Here is a 23,861-nt window from a genome sequence, read left to right as displayed (position 1 = left end):
TCTTTACTCCCCTTCAGTCTCTGATAACATGGCATCCCGAGAGCTTCCGTTAAAACATAGTTCAAACCGTATCACTTAAATGTCTTTAGTTGCTCACTCAAGGCAAAAACCAAAGTCCTCAAAATGCCCCTACAGCCCTAGCAATCTAGGCCTCCCAACTTCCTTTCTGAGTTCATTTCCTTCTTCTCTACACTTTGCTCACTGTGGCCTCCGCACACTGAGATTCCTTCTGTTCCTTGACTATTCCAGGTATGTTCTTGCTTCTCTGCGGGTAACATTCGGTCCGCAGATATGTACGTTGATGTCCCCACATTCACCTTTTGTTCTTTCTTAAATTTCATCTTCCCCAGGAGTAACTAGGTGTCTCAGTTAGGAATCTGACTCTTGGTTTCAGCTCAGATCATGATCTCAGGGTTGTGAGTTCCAGCTCCTTGTCAGGCTCTGTACTCAGTGGTCTAGTTGTTCCTCTCCCTCCCACTAGTCTTGTGCGCCCCTCTCTCTCAAATAAATAAATGAAATTGTTAAAAACAAAACAAAAAGCATTAATAGAATTTCATCTTCCCCATAAAGCCTTTGTTGATCACTTAATTTCATATTGTAACCACTTCCTATCAACTAACAATGTTCATCTCCCTTCCTTGCTTTCTAGTTCCCTTTAGCACTTACCTGACAGGCTAGTTATTTTATATAGATTTATTTAATTTTTATTTATATGTTTATACTAAGTTTATATATTTGTTTATTTATTTTTGCCCCACCCACTAGAGAGAGGGGATATTCATCCGTGTTGTTCAGTACTGTATTCCCTGAACATATCTATAAAACATACTGAAGAACAGTACCTGAAATCTTGTAAAGGATCAGTAAATTTTCTGAACTGAATGGATAATTGTGTGCATAAATTAATGACCAAAGCTCTAGGGTTTCTGAATTGAGGATTGATGGTCAGAGAAAGGCAAATGGTTTGGACAAGTTCTCTGATAACTAACCTAATACTGCATGAAGCAGTATTTGTAGTTCTCTGATAACTAACCTAATACATAGGTTTTTGTTAACTTAAGTCGTTAAGAAATGGGAAAGCTGGTGACTAGTTTGGGGACACACATCAAGATTTTTATAGTGCATTCTGTAGAGTTATTTTTAAGCCTGTACAAATATCAATGGAAATATATGCATTCACATTTACCTGTATTACTTTATTTAATACTTTACAGGATCCCTCCAAATAGGGATGGATACCAAGTATTAATATCCTTCCTTTATGATGAGGCTACTTTGCTCAAGGTTATGTAATAATTTAGTTGTAAATGTCAAACTACCCTCAGAGTTTTTCAGTAGATCCTCCATAGAAACCTGTGACATTAATAAGACCCACAAAAATTCGTTCAGCATCCAGTGATGCCCACACTACAGACTTATTTATGGGCCATCCATTTAAACAAAGTGAGCTAGTTTATACAAGCAAAAGTATATCAAGCTTTGTCCTCCATTAATATTAGTAAGGCAAAAAGGGGCTCTAACACTTCCAGGATGGTTTGAGACCATCATATCTGCATTATAAACATGGAGGTGTTTAGCCAGGATGTCTTTCTCTGCCACTCATAAGAATTCCTATAATATATAGTGATATGTATTGAACAGATAAGGGGCTTTTGGGTAATTAGAAGTCCTTCAGTATGATTTTTCCAGAAGCCTTGCCTATAAAGTGAAAATAGTTGGTTTGGACACATTCAGCTATGAAGAATTTGTTTAGACCTTAATTTTCATGGTAAATGAAATGAGCCTATTTTATCTCTGCCACCTCATATATGCCTTCCTCAAACTTCTGTTTTGTGTTTGAAAGGACTTAGAAATTAAAAGCGAAGATAAAAAATAAATGACAACCTAAATGATACCCGGGATATTTTGTTGGCTTACATGAGCATACAGAATTAAATATGACCTAGTTCAAATGTTTATTTTAGTTTAATGTTGTTTAGTGGGGGGATCCCTGGGTGGCGCAGCGGTTTGGCGCCTGCCTTTGCCCCAGGGCGCGATCCTGGAGACCCGGGATCGAATCCCACGTCGGGCTCCCGGTGCATGGAGCCTGCTTCTCCCTCTGCCTGTGTCTCTGCCTCTCTCTCTCTCTGTGACTATCATAAATAATAAAAATTAAAAAAAAAAACACTATAAAAAAAAAATGTTGTTTAGTGGGGTGGAACCGCCAAGGTGCCGGGAAACAGGAATTCACCTATCTTGTTTGGAACTGCAGCCCATACATACTTTGGTTACCAGTTCTGCGCTTTCTATAGAATCGTTTTCAGGTACCACTATTTTCTATGTATATATATACATATATATCCCCTTTAGTTTAAGTATTTTCCAGATACTTTTTTAATATACAGTGCTCTGATTCCAATCTTGCAGAGTCCTGCACCAGTTACGTAGAATGGAGGACTTTTCTTTCTCTGTATTATATAGAACTCAATAAAAGAATAATGGAATGGGATTTCCAATGTCTTGTTCCTTTGGGAAACCCATAATTATTTTGGGCCCCTTTCCTTTTCTTTGTTTTGAGAGAGTTGTACTAGATGATTCAAAATAGCATGTGCTCCCTTTGAATAATAGTTTAGATGCAACTGGTATTCTAAACAAATAAAGATAACTACACATAAAACATGTTTTTAGAGCTCCTTACATTTTACAGATGACAAGATGACAGAGCATAGTGGAAGTAGATGATTTAACCTGAAACTCCAAAGGAGGTGGAGCTAAACCACCTGTCTCCTTTGTTTCTGAAGCTCCTATATCCAGAGCATAGTCTTCTGAATATCAAGCCATGAAGCTTGATATTACAAGTATGTTTAAGGGAGGCTATTCTTATAGGATTTTCAATTAATGGCGGAAGTTTCAAAATTCTTACAAGATCATCTGATCTTGTGAGATTTACAGTTCCGTTTTCATGTCAAGCAAGTTGTATCAGTCCCAGGTAAGCAATCATCCGGATTTCTGGTTGCTTCTTTGAACTAAAATTCAGAACCTCTTGAGGTTTTCTTTTTTTTTTTTTCATTGTTTTTTTTTTAATTTTTTTTTTAATTTTTATTTATTTATGATAGTCACAGAGAGAGAGAGAGAGAGAGAGGCAGAGACACAGGCAGAGGGAGAAGCAGGCTCCATGCACCGGGAACCCGATGTGGGATTCGATCCCAGGTCTCCGGGATCACGCCCTGGGCCAAAGGCAGGCGCCAAACCGCTGCGCCACCCAGGGATCCCTTGAGGTTTTCTTCTTGCTCCCTGAAGTTTATGCCAGATAAGGCTTTTGTAGGAGTACATTCAGGCTACTGTAGCTCACGTAAGAAAGAAATTCAGTGAGTCAGTGTTAAGCCTTCCTTCTCAGGCTGATAGTGAGCTCCTGATAAAATATAATCATTATTAGATACATTTCCTCAAAATAGAAAAGTAGTTATCTCAGATTTTAATACCAAATAAGTATTTTTACATTTTCCTATAATACATGTATTGATTGTACCTATCAGGTATGATATACATACATACATTGAAATGTTATTCAGCCTTAAAAAGAAATGACATTCTTTTTTTTTTTTTTTTTTTGGCTTGGTGTTTGTCTTTTTTTTTTTTTAATTTATTTTTTATTGGTGTTCAATGTACTAACACACAGAATAACCCCCAGTGCCCGTCACCCATTCACTCCCACCCCCCGCCCTCCTCCCCTTCTACCACCCCTAGTTCGTTTCCCAGAGTTAGCAGTCTTTACGTTCTGTCTCCCTTTCTGATATTTCCCACACATTTCTTCTCCCTTCCCTTATATTCCCTTTCACTATTATTTATATTCCCCAAATGAATCAGAACATATAATGTTTGTCCTTCTCCGATTGACTTACTTCACTCAGCATAATACCCTCCAGTTCCATCCACGTTGAAGCAAATGGTGGGTATTTGTCATTTCTAATAGCTGAGTAATATTCCATTGTATACATAAACCACATCTTCTTTATCCATTCATCTTTCGATGGACACCGAGGCTCCTTCCACAGTTTGGCTATTGTGGCCATTGCTGCTATAAACATCGGGGTGCAGGTGTCCCGGTGTTTCATTGCATCTGTATCTTTGGGGTAAATCCCCAACAGTGCAATTGCTGGGTCGTAGGGCAGGTCTATTTTTAACTCTTTGAGGAACCTCCACACAGTTTTCCAGGGTGGCTGCACCAGTTCACATTCCCACCAACAGTGTAAGAGGGTTCCCTTTTCTCCGCATCCTCTCCAACATTTGTTGTTTCCTGCCTTGTTAATTTGCCCCATTCTCACTGGTGTGAGGTGGTATCTCATTGTGGTTTTGATTTGTATTTCCCTGATGGCAAGTGATGCAGAGCATTTTCTCATGTGCTTGTTGGCCATGTCTATGTCTTCCTCTGTGAGATTTCTCTTCATGTCTTTTGCCCATTTCATGATTGGATTGTTTGTTTCTTTGGTGTTGAGTTTAGTAAGTTCTTTATAGATCTTGGAAACTAGTCCTTTATCTGATATGTCATTTGCAAATATCTTCTCCCATTCTGTAGGTTGTCTTTGAGTTTTGTTGACTGTATCCTTTGCTGTGCAAAAGCTTCTTATCTTGATGAAGTCCCAATAGTTCATTTTTGCTTTTGTTTCTTTTGCCTTCGTGGATGTATCTTGCAAGAAGTTACTATGGCCGAGTTCAAAAAGGGTGTTGCCTGTGTTCTTCTCTAGGATTTTGATGGAATCTTGCCTCACATTTAGATCTTTCATCCATTTTGAGTTTATCTTTGTGTCTGGTGCAAGAGAGTGGTCTAGTTTCATTCTTCTGCATGTGGATGTCCAATTTTCTCAGCACCATTTATTGAAGAGACTGTCTTTCTTCCAATGGATAGTCTTTCCTCCTTTATCGAATATTAGTTGACCATAAAGTTGAGGGTCCACTTCTGGATTCTCTATTCTGTTCCACTGATCTATGTGTCTGTTTTTGTGCCAGTACCACACTGTCTTGATGACCACAGCTTTGTAGTACAACCTGAAATCTGGAATTGTGATGCCCCCAGATAGGGTTTTCTTTTTTAAAATTCCCCTGGCTATTCGGGGTCTTTTCTGATTCCACACAAATCTTAAAATAATTTGTTCTAACTCTCTGAAGAAAGTCCATGGTATTTTGATAGGGATTGCATTAAACGTGTAAATTGCCCTGGGTAACATTGACATTTTCACAATATTAATTCTGGCAATCCATGAGCATGGAATATTTTTCCATCTCTTTGTGTCTTCCTCAATTTCTTTCAGAAGTGTTCTATAGTTTTGAGGGTATAGATCCTTTACATCTTTGGTTAGGTTTATTCCTAGGTATCTTATGCTTTTGGGTGCAATTGTAAATGGGATTGACTCCTTAATTTCTCTTTCTTCAGTCTCATTGTTAGTGTATAGAAATGCCACTGATTTCTGGGCATTGATTTTGTATCCTGCCACGCTACCGAATTGCTATATGAGTTCTAGCAATCTTGGGGTGGAGACTTTTGGGTTTTCTATGTAGAGTATCATGTCATCGGCAAAGAGGGAGAGTTTGACTTCTTCTTTGCCAATTTGAATGCCTAAGAAATGACATTCTGATACACGCTACAGTATGGACAAACCTTAAAAACACTATGATAAGTGAAGTAAATCAGTCAGAAAAGGGAAAATATTATATGATTCCACCTAGCTGAGGTATTTAGGGTAGACAAATTCATAGAAATTCATAGAATAGTAGTATCTAGGCATTGGGCATATATATTTTTGCAAATATATATCTAAATATCCAGCAGTGCCCTGATGCCCTTAAAAAAATTGGATAGGAAAGGCCTGGGAATTATGAAACAGAAATTAAAGCTACTTACTTAAGAAAATGTAAGTTTTTTTCCTCAGGGGAAAAAAAATTCTTTTGTTGCCAATGCCATACGTTATTTGTTTTCTTAAAAACATGCCATATTTCAAAGTTAAATTTTTTTAAAGATTTATTTATTTATTCATGAGAGACAGAGAGAGAGAGAGAGAGAGACAGGCAGAGGGAGAAGCAGGCTCCATGCAGAGAGCCCGACGTGGGACTGGATCCATGGTCTCAGGATCACACCCTGAGCTGCAGGTGGGGCTAAACCACTGCGCCACTGGGGCTGCCCAAGTTAAGTTTTTCTATAGATTAGAAACCTTTTGACATTTCAATAAAACCTGGGCCCCTGGATCTTAACATGGAAATTATTTATGATAGTATGTTTACAAGGGCAGATGTTTTTCAAATCATTTTTTTAAATTCATCTCTTCTTTGTTTTTTCAAATGTATTAAATCTCGAACACCTGACTTCAGTTGACTCAGAGTCTCTATAAAAGTGGAAATACTGCCTAACAGCTTCTTTACTGCATGTTAATTAAACAGAGTAATGAGCAGGGGTAGCAAAAAGAGAGAATGGAGAAATCAAGCTACTTCACAGAGTTATACTTGAAAAACATAATTCTGAATTCAGGCAAGGAGCATGACATCCTGGGAAGCAACCTCTACTGGAGGGCAGGCTTGGCTTGCAGCCTGGGCATCTGTGTAGCAGTTTCTTTGTTTCTCCATGTATTCTTGGAGAGATGAACTAGGGAGCTCTGGTAGTCTTTCACCTCTATAAACCATAAAGGTAGGCAAACTATTTGAAACTCTATAAAACTGAGACCTTCAGTGTCTCTTCCACCATTTTGGAATGAGTTGCCTGAGCCATGATGTTAGAGAGGCATGTTACAACGGGCAACTCGGCATATGGTATCATTTGTAATATTCAGAACAGATATTTGCTTTTGAGCTTAGGTCCTTGGGAAACAAAGTGGTTCAACTGTTTGTAATCTCACTAAGAAGAAAGAATGAGTGAAGCGGGTAGGTTTGTTTGTTTGTTTTACTAAAATAGAAATTAGACTTAGATCTAAAAATTTAAAAAACTCTCTCTGGGATCCCTGGGTGGCTCAGTGGTTTAGCACCTGCCTTTGGCCCAGGGTGTGATCCTGGAGTCCTGGGATCAAGTCCCATGTCAGGCTCCCTGTATGGAGCCTGCTTCTCCCTCTGTGTCTCTGCCTGCCCCCCTCTCTCTCTGTCATGAATAAATAAATAAAATCTTTAAAAAAATTTTTTTAAAGCTCTCCCCATTTTTAGGTATTTTGCTAAAAGATGATTAGAGGACTTCACACTTAAGTTTAAAGTGAAAAAGGCAAGCTTAGTGGATTGCATCATTAGCTGATTAAAGAAAATGTTAACTAAAACATCACCATCAAGCATATGGACTGATCTAATTAGCTGATTACTAATTCAGATTTAGTGCTGAGTACCTTTACTTTGAACATCAATTTCAGCTTAATAGGAAGCTCTTCCTGCTTCTCTGTCATCGTAGAAAACAAGGCTTGGCAATTGGGCAATTAAAGAAATGAACGAATGAATATTAGATTAAAGCCTTTCCTGATATCCATTTCGGAGTGCTAAAAAATTTTGTTCACAGTAAATTCATTACAGAATAGGAAGCCGCTTCTCCTTTCAAAACAAAACGGCAACTTTCAGCCATATCAAAATCTCCTACTCCAAATCCATATTGTCTTTCTTTCTGTATCTTTTTAGCAACAGTAAGTGCCTGACCCTGTGCTCTATTCTGTGGATCAGGGACAAATAAGATCCAGCATTTGTCTTTAGGTATCACAGTGTACTACTGGATAAGAAAGTCACATCAACAGTCTCCTGTGATTAATGATGGAAAGAGAGAGTGGGCACCAGAGAGTAACAGAGGAAATATGTATAACCTAGTCTGGGTTGGGTGGTACAGAATTAGTGAAGATAGTGAAGACAGGTCTGTACTAGAACAAGGGGAAATGGAAGAACTTCTTTCTGCCTTTCTTATTCCCTTTCTCTGTTTTTTTTAAAGGCTGATGTCATTACTTAGCTCCATTTCCAATCTCTCTCCCATTTCATCAAGGTTGCTTTCTCTCCTAAACCCTCCCATCCCTTTTCCTCTAAAGGCCAATAATCTTATCCTTGCAGTGACAATGGCCTGGAGGTCTACTGACTAATAATCTCATTAATTCTTATGATATCTTCTCATAAAAAATAATATATAAATGGCAATTATTACTCCAATTTTACATATGTAAAACTTGAGCCATGAAGAATGAAACAGATTTGCCCAGGGTTACACAGAAAATGGAGGAGCCAAGATGGGAATGAATGAAACACTTCATATCATACACAGTCACCTTGGGCTTCATTAATAGGCTTATTACTGTCACAGTAAATGTCAAATTTCATCTAGAAATGTTATAATGATATACATGTTCTAGAATAATGCAGTATAAATTTAAAAATCAGCATTCTAAAGATTTGTACAAATAATATTTTATGTATTTAGTTTTTGTTACACCCAATATTATTCAGGAAAGTTATAATATTGTGAGACAAAAAATGCAATTCTTTTTTTTTTCAAAAATGCAATTCTTGTGTTGAATCTGAGAGAGAGAGAGCACGTGCACACATGCACATGTAATGTTTAGTCTGATTATAATGGAAGGTTGAATGCTCGACTGGTCTATAGAGATTGGTAGTAATTAGCATGACAGACAAAAGGAGCAAATGTAGTCCATTTATGCCTCGAGCTGAACTAATTTTAGTGTTAAGCATGAGTCTAATATCCATAAATAGGGAATAGTTATCAGCAAATATTGAAGTCAGAATAATATTTGTAGTTTTGCAGCAAGAGTAAGAATTATCTAGCTTGAGTAGGTTTTGCTGTTAAAGATAATATTATAAATACACTGACCCGCTAAAATCCTGCTAGGAAAGTTAGTGTCTAACAATCTATAGATAAAGTTTGAGTTTATCATTTCTAAGAAGTGTTCAATGGTTTTTCTGATAAAACATATTGAATCAGGAAACAATATCATAAGAATTAAAAACAGTATCTTTATATAATATACATACATGTTTATAAACTGTATCTCTTTCTTTCTAAGCAGTAAATCAATTTGTTTCTGGTTTTAAATAAATAGTACCTCAGTCCAAATAAAACTGAACATATTCAAGTTTCCATGGCATCACTTGAACTGGAGATTTGGGAATTTGATACCCGTGACCTTTTGTGATTTCACCATCATTATCATGTTATTATATTGTAAGAGAAACTTTGTCATATCACTTCTAGATTAGCAGAGAAATGTGGAAACTCCAGCAAAATTGACTCTATCCTAACATATCTCAGTCCTATGCCTTTTCCACAACTTCATTGTTGGAGCCTGACACATGTGAGGGGTAATTGAAAGGACATGTAGCTGAAAGAGACTCACATCTGTGTTGTCATTTGGATTGAGTGCTTATTATATACATAGAACTTGAATTTAACCTCTCAAGAATTAGTCATTGTGATTGTAGAGAAAATACAGACCTAATCATGTCATGAGATTATTTTAAGTATCTTATTGGTGGCTTTTAAAGAAGGTCAGTAATTTTTTTTAAAGATTTTATTTATTTATTCGTGAGAGAACACAGAGAGAGGGGGCAGAGACACAGGCAGAGGGAGAAGCAGGCTCCATGCAGTGAGACTCGATCCAGGGACTCCAGGATCACTCCCTGGGCCGAAGGCAGGCGCCAAACCACTGAGCCACCCCGAGGATTCCCCCCCCCCCTTTAAAGATTTTGTTTATTTATTTGACAGAGAGCAAGTGAGAGCACAAGCAGGGGGAGCGGGAGAGGGAGAAGCAGGCTCTCCACTGAGCAGGGAGCCAGCCTTGGGGCTGCATCCCAGGACCCAGGGATCATGAAAATGCAAAAATACAGTGTTAAAGGGTCACCTGGGTGGCTCAGTCAGTTAAATGTCTGCCTTTGGCTCAGGTCTTGATCTCAGGGTCCTGGGACTGAGTCCCACATTAGGCTCCCTGCTCAGCAGAGAGTCTGTTTCTCCCTCTCCCTCTGCCTGCCAATCCCCCTGCTTGTGCTCCCTCTCTCCACGCCCCCCCCCATCAAATAAGTAAATACAATCTTTAAAAAAAATACAGTGTTAAAAAATAATGTTAATAATGAACATGTGCTAATAAAATCTAATTCAAACTAAAAAACTATTTCAACAATATTGCAGGATACAGGATCACACACAAAATCAACTGCACTGCAAAGTACTAGCAATGAACAGTGCAAAAATGAAATCAAGAAAAAATTCCATTTTTAATAGCATAAAAAGGATAGAATATTTAAGAAGAAATTTAATTAAAAAGTGCAAGATTTTTACATTAAAAACTACAAAACATTATTGAAAGAAATCAAGCAGTACTTTAAAAAATTAAAAGTATTCTATGTTCATAGATTAGAAAGCTTAATATTGTTAAGATGGCAATATTCCCCAGTTGATCTTCAGATTCAAAGTATTCTGTATCAAAATCCAAGCTAGCTTTCTCTCTTCAAAAAAGAAAACTGACACACTTATCCTCAAATTCATATGAAAATGCAAGGAATTCAGAATAGCCAGGAGTCTTTAAAAAGAAAAAAAAAAAACATTAAAGGACTTGCACTTCCCAATTTCAATACTTATTACAAAGCTACAGTGTTCACAACAATGTGGTACTAACATAAGGGAAGAAATATAGATTAATAGATTTAAGACTTCAAAAATAAACTCCTACATTTATGGTTAGTTAATTTTTGCCAAGGGTATCAAGGCAAATTTTCAATAGAGAAAGAAAAGTCTTTTCCATGAATGGAGCTAGACAGATTGATATCCAGATATAAAAGAATAAAGTTGAACCTCAAACTATATACAAAAATTAAATCAAAATGAATCAAAGACCTAAACGTAAGAGCCAAAATTACAAAAATCTGGGTGGCTCAGTTGGTTTAGCCTGAGACGCCTGATTTTGGCTGAGGTCATGGTCTCAGGGTCTGGCTCCACACAGAGCTGGAGCTTACTTAAGATTCTCTCTCTCCCTGTCCCTCTGACTCTCCCACACAGATGTGTACCCACATGCACTTTCTCTCTCAAAAAAAAAAAAAAAAAAATTAAAAATTAAAAAACCCTTAAACATAAAAAAAAAACCCAAATAACCCAATTTACCAATTTCAAAATGGCCATAAGACAGGCCTCAGAAGGAACAGTTGGTTAAACACTGACTCTTGGTTTAGGCTCAATTTGTGATCTTGGGGTCATAGATTGAGTGTGAGCCCCACATCATGCTCCACACTCAGCATAGGGTCTTAAGACTTTCACTCCCTCCCTTCCTGCACGCTTTGCTTGCTCTTGCTCTCTAAGATAAATAAATCTTTAAAAGAAAAAAAATGGTCAAGATTTCAATCAATATTTCTACAAAGTAAATATACAAATGATCAATAAGTACATGAGAAAGTGCTCAATGTAATTATGCTAATGCAATTAAAACCACTTAATTGTGATACCACTTCACACTCATTATGTGACTAAAAATTTTTTTTAAATTAAAAGGACTATCAGAAGTATTAATGAGGATAGGGATACATTGGAACCATCATAATCTTTGGAAAACAATCGGGCAGTTCTTTAACAGTTAAACGCAGAGTTACTATATTATCCAGTGGTTTCAGTCTATGTATATGCCCCACAAAATTAAATGAACAGAGAAACAATTATGATATACCTTCACAATGGAATATTATTGAGTCATAAAAAGAATAAAGTACAGATATATGCTACGATACAGATAAATCTTGGAAATATTATGCTTGCCCAGTGAAATAAACCAGACACACAAATATTTATTTGAAATGTCCAGAATTAGTAAACTAGTTGAGACAAAAAGTAGATTAGTCATTGTTAAGGAATCATGAGAAGGGGAAACAGAGAGCGAATGCAAATAGGTATAGTTTATTTTTAGGGTGACTGAATGTTCCCAAGTTAGATAGTGGTGATGGCCTTTTTTTTTTTTTTTTAAGATTTATTTATTTATTTATGATAGACATAGAGAGAGAGAGGCAGAGACACAGGAGGAGGGAGAAGCAGGCTCTATGCCGGGAGCCCGACATGGGACTCGATCCCAGGACTCCAGGATCGGGTCCTGGGCCAAAGGCAGGCGCCAAACCACTGAGCCACCCAGGGATCCCCTGGTGATGGTCTTAAATCTTTGTGAATATACTAAAAGTCACTGAATCTTACACATTAAAAGGTGTATGAATTATATATCAATAAGAAAATAATCAATAGGCACAATAGTATCCCATTCAAGGCAAGAAAGATCCCAACAATTTTCTACCACATCTGACATTCTCATTATTAACTAGAGTTGAAAACAAATGTTAACATTAAGCATCATTTGGAAGGAGTCAGTTTCTTAAGTTATTAGTTTTCTGAGGTGGATAAACATTTTTGTGACAGGAGAAGGCTGAACATCCAGAGCACGAGGAAATGTCCATTACTGGGATACAAAAGTGAAAAAGTTCTGGGTCACCTATTATGGACAGTCTGAAAAAGTCGTCCTCTTCTGACAGAAGAAGAGAGATTAATTAAAGAATACAGGATCAGAAAAAAAAATTAAAAAAAAAAAGGAGAATACATTATAAAGTAGTCTTCACTGTCACCAAAATTTTGCCCAGACCTAACGCTGCTCAGGAAGATATTTCTCACAAAGTCATTCCTTACGCTTTAAGAAGCAGTGTATTAAAATAAAATATTTTTCTTATAAATAAATAAAATCTTAAAAAAAAAAAAAGGGCGGGGGGCAGCCCGGGTGGCTCACGGTTTAGCGCCACCTTCAGCCCAGTCTAAGCCCAGGGCCTTATCCTGGAGACCCAGGATGGATCCCACATCAGGCTCCCTACATGGAGCCCGCTTCTCCCTCTGCCTGTGTCTCTGCCGCACTCTTTCTTTCTCTCTCTCTCTCTCTCTCTCTGTATCACTCATTAATAAATAAATAAAATCTTAAAATATATATTTTTCTTATGTTCTGTTTTGCATATTACAAACATCACACAGCACCTTTTGTCTGACTCTGTAACTTTATGTCTTCTAGCCTTGTCTCAAGTTCTGCAAACGGATTCTTCACCTCAGGTGTATTAAGACTGTAGAATAATTACACAGGTGTAAAAGGTAAGGTAAAGGAGATTTTTCATAATGTCCAGTTCATAAAAAATTGTTTGCTCTATACCTATAAGGCTCATACTATGCTTATCAGGGGAAGCTTGAAGGAAAAATTTCCCTGGGCTGTTCATTCATCATGAATTACACAAAATCCTATCATGCTCCTGTGACTAATATGCAGTAGTAACATTATTTTAGAGTTACACTCTTACTGAGAAATGTCCACTTAGAGAAATAAACTTTTAAGTCATGTCTACATGAACATAAGGAGTGTGAAAAATTGTATCGAATCCATGGCCTATCTTAATTAATATTCTGTAAGTCGTAATACCAGGTCACTGCCTTTGGCACAGCGACAAAATGTAACCCAGAAAGGAGAAATGACCATTTTTGTTTGGGTTTGTTTGTTTGTTTGTTTGTTTTTTTCCCAACAAGATGATGTTATGGTTATACAGTCACAGCCTAACAGACCAATTAAGTAGAATATTCAGTTAAGTTATCCCGAAGGAGGATGCTGAATATATAGACGAGAGAGCATTTTACGTGGATTCAAACAAACTTAGTCCCAGGGCTTGGCATTAAAATACAATACCATACTCTGTGTGCAAAAGGCTCTGACACAGAAAATTCTTTTCTTCCTTCCTCCCTTCTTCCCTTCCTGCAACTCCCTCCCTCTCTCCCTCTGTATTTTTTCTATTCAATTCCTGTCTAAACCAACCCGGTCTAAGAATACTTTCTTGAAAGTGTCATTGCCATTATCTGACTGTCTCCTAAAGGAGGCATGGACTACAGTCTAAAGAGTCAGTACTTCTTCAAAGCAGTTTCAAGGGTCCAGAATAGAGCCATCTTTTTTTTTTTTTTGTCTTCTTAGAATAGAGCCATCTAACAGAACTTTCTATAATGATAGAAATGCTCTAAATATGCACGTCCCATGAATTGCACTACTGAGCATCTGAAGTACAATTTTGGGCTCAAATTTTTAATATAATTTCATTTATATATGACTAGTGGATGCCATTTTGGACAATGCCATTTTGGAATTTTCTTTTAACCTTAATACTTAAAATTATATGAATACATATATATTTACATTAAAATATGTATTATACATAAGTATATATAAATAAAATCTTTAAAAACTCATATTTAAGTATATATGATATGTCTTATATGCTTAACATATTTAACATATATAAATATATAATATTCATTATCAACTCTCAGGACTTCTAGATATGATATGAAAAGAACAGAGGTATAATTGTTTAGAATATAAAAGTGAATCCATACAGGAGATAGCAGACAAAAATTATTAGGGATAAAATAAATAGCATAAATTCTGTCTAGCCTTTGGATTCTCTTTTGGTTTGGTAGCTTAAAAATCTCCAATTTCAGCCAAGTTCAGATTACATGAGCTGCAGGTGGCCTTCACATTCTTGGTCTGTTGGGCAAAGTTGTGGGGATAACCTCAGGAAGGTTGAATGATGCCATGAAACACAGCAGAATACATGTAGAACTAATTTCAAATTCAGGAGGCCCCAACAAGGCCAGCCCTGGATTAGGCAGGAAGGGTTTGACCAAACTTAAACTTTGGTTTGGCCAAACTTAAACCCTTTGGAGCCTAACCTGGAATTAAAATGCTCAGAACAATGCTAGGAAACTTGCAGATATGAAGACTGAGAAAATACAGACTGAGTGAACAAAGACCCTACTGCTTGCTATTTGGAAGTGTACTTTTTTTTTTTTTTTTTGTAATGTATGCTGCAAACAAAGGTGAGAACAAATTTAGAGAGATTCTCTAGTAACAGTGAAAACCTGCAGGTGAATATTTAATCTCCACAGCAGGCTAAAGATTTTAATTATAAAGCTCCCTAAATCCTTAGACCACATCTGCCATGGATTTGGATAGATTTCAGCTCAGCTCTGTTCTCCTGTCCCTCCCTGCTTTCCTTTAATCAAACTACTGTGTTTCAAGATAGAACATATCATTTTATTGGTGACTGTTTTCTATTGTTTTGTAATACTCTTCCAAACATTTAAAGCTACATTGAGAAAATTTTTCTCTCAATCCTTGCAATTAATACGAATTTTTCTTCTAAATCCACATAACACTCCAAATAGCAACTGGTTTAATAAATAGAATTTGGCACCTAAGAGCACTGTGAAGACATGGCCCATCTATGTCACCCAAAAGGATTGGTTAGATGTATTGAGAAATCGTAAAGCTACTGGATGTTAACATAGTCTCTAGAATTTTTAAAAAATCAATACTGTAAATTATTTTGCTCAATATGTAGTCTTTATAACTGAGACTTAATCCGAAAGTTTTAGAAAAAGCAAAAATAAAAAAACATTTTCTGACGACTTTTCATGTCCTGCCATGGCTTAAATTTGTGGCATATTTAATCCTCTCAACAAACTGTTAGGACGTATTATTAACCCATTTCACAAATGAAAAAAAAAAATAAAAAGGCTCAAAACAGTTTTAAAATGTGCTCTAAATCAAGCAGCCACTTAGGTGCCTGAGCTAGAATAAGAATGTAAGTAAAGCTCTAGGAATTTTAAGTATTCCACCAGAAGAGAGCAAACTCAATTGTTGAATTTATCTATGGCCAGGTGTTTCCAAAGCTACTTGTTTGGTTGATTTCTGGACTTTCCTTTTTAAGGGTGAATATATTATTATTCATTGGTATGTAACAAACTACTATAAAAATATAGTGGTTTAAAACAACCACCATTTATAATCTCTCTCTTTCTGTTGATGAGGATTCCATAGTGGTTCATTTAGTGGTTCTATCTCAAGAATTAATATGAAGCTGCAGTTAGATACTGTATGGGGCTGTAGTTACCAGACTGCTTGACTTGGGCTTGGGGTCCATTTCCAAGGGGGTTCTTTCAAATGCAACTTGGAAAACTGGTGCTGGCTATTGGATGGGAATGACACACAGTTCCTCTCTACATGGGCTTCTCCACAGAGCTACTTGAATATTCTCATGGCGTGGTAGCTTACTGACTTGTCCCTAAGCAAGTGATCCAAGAGACCAAGGCAGAAATTATAATGCCATTTAGCTTCCAAAATCATGTATCATGGCTTTCACTTTATACTATTGGTCCCCCAGAGCAAACCCTGATTCAGTGAAGGAGAGTAAGAATTCTGGGGGAAATGGATCGTTGAGCACTATATTGGAGGTTGGTTACTGCAGTTCTTTTATATAAATCTTTTAATGTCAATCCTTTTAAAATGTGTTATTCATGTTCATGCAATAGAAAATAGTATACTTTAAAAAATAACTTTTCTTTTTTTATGAGGTCAAGGCATTATGAACATCAATGTAGTATTGTGTTGTAGAACAATGAGAATTTCAGAGATAACTGAGGTATGAAGGGACAAGTGGTCCTTCCTGGAACAGTCAAAGAGAGAGTTATTTAATTGACATTCCTTTGTTATATGACCTTAATATCAGAAGGGTGTTTAAGTGTGCCCTTTCACTAAATGCCCCCAAACTACATTTGTTTTTATTAATACATTTTCTCCTCTTTTCTCCCAGTGACAATTTCTGTACTTTGCCATCGCTTTATATGGCTACCAGAGGTTCCATATCATGCCACTTCAGTTGTTTCTATTTCTGTTTGCACTGTCAGCAAATTACTTCTCTATAGCTTCTATGTTCACTTATTTCTCTTTTCCCACCCCTTAAAACATTTCTTAGCCTTGGAAAGAGCAGGATTTAAAACATCAAACTCTAGTTCAGGGTAATGTCTTCTTAACTGTCCAATTACATGATAACCTCTGTCATCTTTCAGTTGTCTGGTTTTTTTTTTGTGTGTGTGTGTGTTCATCAAACAATGCAAGTTGGGTCTTTATTATATAACCATTATGTTGATGAAGCATAATATTCAAAGTTCAATAAGGAACCAGCTTAATTCTCCCACCTCCATATCCACTGGCACTGCCTATTCAAATCTACTTTGTGGATCTAATTTGTTACCATCTCTAGATGAGTATTGGGCATAATTTGGTCACTCTTAGATGACAATAATAATAACAATATCCTCTAGTAATTTTGAGCCACCAACTATAATGTTCATTCCATAGTATGATCAACTTTGAACTTCACTTAAAGTAAACACTTCCCCTCTCCTTCAACTCAACATGGTCCTAGGTGGGAATTTTCCAATAGGAGAAATTTTACAGTAGGAGAAAATTATTCATTTTTCCCTGTGTCCCTAGCTTGTATTTTCTCCTCCTCCCCAGCTTGCTAACAGAAGTTTCTTATCCTTTGGGTTAAGGAAAGAGAAGGAAAAGCAGTAAGAGGCAGAAAAATGTCTTCTTGATTTTTACTCTTTTGAGTAGGTGCCAAGATTCTCCTAGCCTGGCACTGTTTAAAGTTTATTCTTCTTCTCCTGGTACTTTGGTGGGTTCCTGGGCTGCCTTCCTTCACGGGTAAGGTAGATAGAAGAATAGCACCCCTCCCAAAGATATCCAGGTCCTAATTTTCAAAAACTGTGATTATGTTACTCTACATGGTTAAAGAAACTTTGCAGATGTGATTAAATTAAGGATCTTGAGACAGGGAGATAATCCTGGGTTATCTGTGTGAGTCTGATGTCCTCACAAGGGTTCTTACTAAAGGAGGAGACAGTAGGGTCCAAGACACAGGAGGCAATATGTCAGTGGAAGAGAGGGGACAGAGAGATATTTGACTTTGGAAGTACAGGAAGGAGACACAACTCCACTCAGGTGGCCTCTAGGAGCTGGAAAAGACAAAGAGACAGATTATTCTCTGGAAGTCTCCAGAAAGAATATAGTTTAGACAAGTTAGACTTCGGACTTATACAACTGCAAGAGAACAACTTTGTGTTGTTTTGAGACACTACATTTGTGGTAATTTGTTACAGCAACAATAAAAAACTAATACAATTGAGACTCTCTGAACTATAATTGCTCTAACGCAGATCAATGAATTTTCTCCAGAGGATTGTCTTAAGACTCCTGACTCAGCCTTTGAGCAGCCATTAATATGCTATCAGGCTATGTCTGGTGAGGCCTAGTCATTTCTCTAGGTGGCCTTCATGGGCAAGATTTAGGACAATCCCAGAGTGCCTCCCTAGCATTATGCCCTCCTGAAATGAACCTCTGGCTGGTAGATGGAAATGCAGTGACTTCTTCCACTTTGTTTGTTCATCCACCTTCTTGCCCTTCACCTTTTTCTAGTGTGAGTCCCCCATGCTCCATGGAACTGGTATCAGAACACCTCTATCAGATCTAAAATAAGATTAAAGGAATTCTTTCCCCTTCCTCACCGACAACTGCCATTGAAGAAAATTCTCTCTTCAAATTATAATTTCTCAGTCTCTTCATTGAAAAATAAAAAAGTTACAAAATCTGTTTTCTATTATATGTAACCTAGCCCCTTACTTTTGAATATTAAATTCCTTGCCAGCTATGTTGCTGGTTATTCAACTGTAACTGAGTTGTAAAGAGTCCCATTTTAACATCCTGTTATGATTACATCATCAATCTGGATCAGCCAATAAGAAAACCAATACACAGAAAAAACTCCCTCAAATTAAAAAGCAGTCCTTAATCTCTAACTCTATCCATAGATAATTATTCTTTCTTAATACACAGTTCTAAAACAAGGCAATGATCTAATTTCCCAAAACATATTATCTTGAAGACAGCAAGCTGTATCTCTGGCCACCAGAAGTAAATAAAAGGACAGTCCTAGGAAGTAACAGCTGACAGTTAAACTGCAGAGAGGAAGGCATTTTTATTTTTTATTTTTTCAAATTTTATTGAAATATAATTGAAAACATTGTGTAAGTTTAAGGTATACACATAAGGATTTGATATATGTATATATTGCAAAATGGTTACCACTACAAAGCTATGTAACACATCCATCCCCTTACATAGTTACTGTGTGTGTGTGTGTGTGTGTGTGTGTGGTGAGAACTTTTAAAATGTACTGTCTTTGTAACTTTCAAATAAACAATAAAATATTGTTAACTGTGGCCACCATGCTATACATTATACCCCCCAAAACTTATTCATGTTATAAGTGGAAGTCTGTACCCTTTGATCATCTTCATCCATTTCTGCCACCAAACCTCCTACCCTTAACAACCATCAATCTGTTCTTGCTTCTACAAATTTGTTTTATTTTATATTCCACATATAAATCAAATTATAAGTATTTGTCTTTCTATCTCCAACTTATTTCACTTAGCATAATGAAGGTTCATCCATGTTATTGCAAACAGAAGGGTTTCCTTATTTTTTTAAGGGCAAATAATATTCCATTGTATCTATGGAATACGATATATCAGATGTATTGTATGCACATTTTCTTTGTCTGCTCATCCATCAATGGGCACCTAAGACCATAAGAGACTACTATGAATAAAAATATACCAACAAATTGGACAGCCTAGAAGAAATACCTAAATTTCTGGAAATATAATCTACCAAAAATGAATCATGAAGAAATAGAAAATCTGAACTGACAAATAACAAGAACATTGAATCAGCAATCAAAAACCTCCCAAAACACAAGTCTAGGAGAAGTGGTTTCACTGATAAATTCTACCAAACCTTTAAAGATCCTTCTCAAACTCTAGAATAAATTGAAGAGGATGATACACTCCCAAACTTATTTTACTAAGCCAGCATTATCCTGACATCAAAGCTAGATAAAGACACCACAAAAAAAAAAAAAAAAAAAAAAAAAAAAAAAAAAAAAAAACTACAGGCCAATATCTTTGATGAATATAGATGCAAAAATTCTCAACAAAATACTAGGAAACTGAATTCAACAGCACATTAAAAGGATTACACAGCATAATCAAATGGGATTCATTTCTGGGATTCAAGGATGGTTTGAGATATGCAAATAAATAAGTGTGGTACATCTCATTAATAGAACAAAAGATAAACATTATGTGAAATCTCAATAGATGCATAAAAAACATTTGACAAAATTCAACATCCATTCAATCCAAAAACGTCTAACAAAATGGGTATAGAAGGAATATAACTCATCATAATAGAGGGAATATATGGCAGTAACACAGCTAATATCATACTCAATGGTGAAAGATTGAAAGCCCTTCCTCTAAAATGAGGAATAAGATAAGGATGCCCACTCTCACCAGCCCTATTCAACATAGTACTGGAGGTCCTAGCCAGAGAAATCAGACAAGAAATAGAAATAAAAGACACCCAAATTAGAAAGGAAGAAGAAGCAAAATAGCCTCTATTTGCAGATGACCTGATCTGGTATATAGAAAAATCCTAAAGACTCAACCAAAAAAGCTATTAGAATACATTCAGTAAAGTTGTAGAATAATAAATATACAAATATCACTTACATTTCTATACCTTAACAATGAATTATCTGAAAACTAAAGGGGAAAAAAATCCCATTTACAATAGCATCAAAAATAATAAAATTCTGAGGAATAAATTTGCTCAAAGAGATAAAAGATCTATATTGAAAACTATAATACATTTATTTAAAAACCTGAAAGAAGGTGCAAACAAATGGAAAGATATCTTATGTACATGAATTAAAAGAATTAATTTTATTAAAATGTCCATGCTACTCAAAATATTTACATATTTGATACAATCCTATCAAGATTCCAATGGCTTCTTTCACAAAAATAGAAACAAAACCTTAAAATTCACAAAAGTCCCCAAATAGCCAACAGATCCTGAAAAAGAAGAGCAAAGCTATAGATATCACTCTTCCTAATTTCAAACTATATTACAAAGCTAAAGTAATAAAAATAGTATGATACTGGTATAAAAACAGATACATAGACCAATGAAAAAGAATCAAGAGCCCAGAAATAAACTCAGGCATATATGATCAATTAATAGATATGGTCAATTAATATTTGGCAAGGGAACTAAAAATATTCAATGGAGAGAAGATAAGTTTCTTCAGGAAATGGTGTTAAGAAAATTTGATATTCAAATGCAGGAGAATGAAACTGGACAGCTATCTTATGCCACTTCCCCCCAAAAAAACCTCAAAATGGACCAAAGCCTTAAATGTAAGACCCCAAATCCTAAAACTCCTGGAGGAAATATAGAGAAAAGCTCATTGACACTGGTCTTGGCAATAAATTTATGGGTATGACACCCAAAGCATGAACAACAAAAGCAGAAATAAATTGCATCAAACCAAAATGCTTCTCAACAAAATGAAAAGATAACTTAAAAAATGGGAGAAAATATTTGTAAACTACATATCTGATGTGGTTAATATCCAAAATATATAAGGAACTCAAAAAACTCAATCGCAAAAGAAACCCTAAACATTCCAATAAAAAATGGGCAGAGAATCTGAACAGACATTTTCCCAAAGAAGACATTTAAGTGACCAACAAGTACAGGAAGAAGTACTCAACATCACTAATTACCAGAGAAATACAAATCAAAACCACATATATGTATATAATGGAATACTACTCAGCCATTAGAAATGACGAATACCCACCATTTGCTTCGATGTGGATGGAATTGGAGGGTATTATGCTGAGTGAAATAAGTCAATCGGAGAAGGACAAACATTATATGGTCTCATTCATTTGGGGAATATAAAAAATAGTGAAAGGGAATAAAGGGGAAAGGAGAAAAAATGAGTGGGAAATATCAGAAAGGGAGACAGAACATGAGAGACTCCTAACTCTGGGAAACGAACAAGGGGCAGTAGAAAGGGAGATGGGCGGGGGGTGGGGGTGACTGGGTGATGGGCACTGAGGTGGGCACTTGACGGAATGAGCACTGGGTGTTATTCTATATGTTGGCAAATCGAACACCAATAAATTTAAAAAAAATCAAAACCACAGTGAGATAGCATCTCACACCTGTTAGGATGGCTACTACTAAAAAGACAAGAGATAGCAAGTGCTGACAAGGATGTGGACAAAAGGGAACCCTTGTGCACTGTTGGTAGGAATGTAAATTGGTGCAGTCACTGTGAAAAACAGTATGGAGGGTCCTCAAAAAAGTTAAAAGTACCATTTGGTACATTTCTGAGTATTTATTGAAAGGAAATGAAATCACTATTTTGAGGAGATACCTGTACTCCTTTGTTCATTAGAGTATTATTTCCAATAGCTAAGCATGGGAAATCATTTTCACAAAGTAAGCAGGCTCAAAAATAAGCAGTGTGAGTTAACGTCCTATGGCAGTGGATGTTCATAACAGTGAATCGCGTTCAAGGGGAAAAAATGCTAAATTTACAAACACAGGCTCATGTACAATTGATTTTAGGACAAAGCCTATCAAGGGGTGCCTGCTTGGCTCAGTTGCTTAAGCATCCTTCTCTTGATTTCAGCTCAGTTCATGATATCAGGGTTGTGGGATCGAGCCCCACTTTGAGCTCTACACTCAGTGGGGATTCTGCTCCAGATTCTCTCCCTTTCACTCTGCCCCTCCTCCCACTCATATTCTCTCTCTCTCAAATAAATAAGTAAATAAATTTTTAAAAAGCTTATCAAAATGTCTAAAAAAATTATTGTATGGAATCTTTTTACATCATAGTGTGTGTGAACACATTTGTTACTTACATGGGGTGAAGCAGTAGGAATAATAGCTAATTACTGAATGATTTCTTCAGGGATAGTTATTAATACCATATATAATAATATGTATATAAATACTATATACTAATCATATATATATATATGATTTTATTTCATTCTAATGCAACTCTGTTGAGGGAAATTGTATAACTTGGGGCTTAGGAAAATTGTATAACTTGGGAAATCTCAGAGCTAAGAAGTAGAGGCTAAATTCAGAATGAGAGAGACTGACTTTAAATTCTTGCACCTCCCATATAGTAGGCATGATATGTATTGTTATAACATTTTTTAAGGAAAAGATCCCAGAGTTTGCAGACATTAAATATTTTGCCCTAGATCATATGACAAATATGCTAGAATAAAAATCAAAACCTCTTGATTTCTCATTCATTTTTTCATCTCACTATACATGTTTCTTCAGTCTTTATAGGAATTGCCCTAATCCTTAACACATAGATACATGAAATTCTTTACTACTACTGTAGTATAGAAACATTTATTAATTAACCAGTACTATTTTCCCCCTTTCTCTCTCTGAAGGTTAGGAGACATTTCATTGCTTCAGAGGAGAATTTATTTACAAGAGAATCAAAGAATAAAAGAGTCCGACTCTTGGTTTTGACTTTCAAGAGCAGTATTCCAGTTATGAAACAATAACAAAAAAATTTAATTTTTGATCACCAGAGCTAGTATCCCTTGACCCCTGGAAACTAGATACATGTATCAGGGTGTGGATAATATTGGAGTAGAGACATGGTGAAGAGGGGTATGAGCATGGTGGAGGGGTAGGATCCCAGAACTATGGGATCCCACATACAGATCAACTGGACAGGAACAAAACCTGCTCAAGCAATCGTCTAGCTCTTCACAAAAAACTGTCTCTGTCAATACCACTAGGGAGCCAGATCAGCACCTTGAGGTTTAATCTCCACGTAAGTGGGCCCAGTAAAATACCATTACCAAAGAGCTTTAATAGCTGTCCTTCCTGTTGTAGTCCAGAAAACATGTCTTCCTGAGAAGAGCCAACTCTTCTTGTTAATCAAGAGGAGTGATACCTAAGTCATGGGACGGTGCCCAGCTGACATTCAACTATTCCTCTTGCTGAACGCCACCTAAAATGGCCTATGATACTGAATGCCCTCTCCCCAATGCAAATCCTCACCCAAGGCAAAAAATACACTGT

The 23,861-nt window shown here is 36.4% G+C and overlaps 1 protein-coding gene and 1 long non-coding RNA gene across 5 annotated transcripts in view; one reads left to right on the top strand and one right to left on the bottom strand.

Moving 5' to 3' along the window:
- The window catches only part of LOC144318687 (uncharacterized), a 176,816-nt gene that overhangs the window by 4,682 nt on the left and 148,273 nt on the right, over nucleotides 1-23,861 (bottom strand). The gene's annotated exons all lie outside the window — the stretch shown is intronic.
- Nucleotides 1-23,861, top strand: part of LOC144318716 (uncharacterized) — a 188,519-nt gene that overhangs the window by 40,149 nt on the left and 124,509 nt on the right. For 2 of the 4 annotated variants that reach the window (XR_013384774.1, XR_013384778.1), the window contains exon 6: nucleotides 13,011-13,087. This is a non-coding gene — a long non-coding RNA (uncharacterized LOC144318716). Of the gene's footprint in view, nucleotides 1-13,010; nucleotides 15,550-23,861 lie in introns of those variants that run through there. The other 2 variants (XR_013384773.1, XR_013384775.1) reach the window with 1 other exon arrangement.

The sequence above is a fragment of the Canis aureus genome, chromosome 1 (assembly GCF_053574225.1).
Source record: "Canis aureus isolate CA01 chromosome 1, VMU_Caureus_v.1.0, whole genome shotgun sequence".
Lineage (NCBI taxonomy): Eukaryota > Metazoa > Chordata > Mammalia > Carnivora > Canidae > Canis > Canis aureus.
Note: the sequence above shows the minus strand (reverse complement) of the source record. Positions and strands in the feature narration are given on the sequence as shown.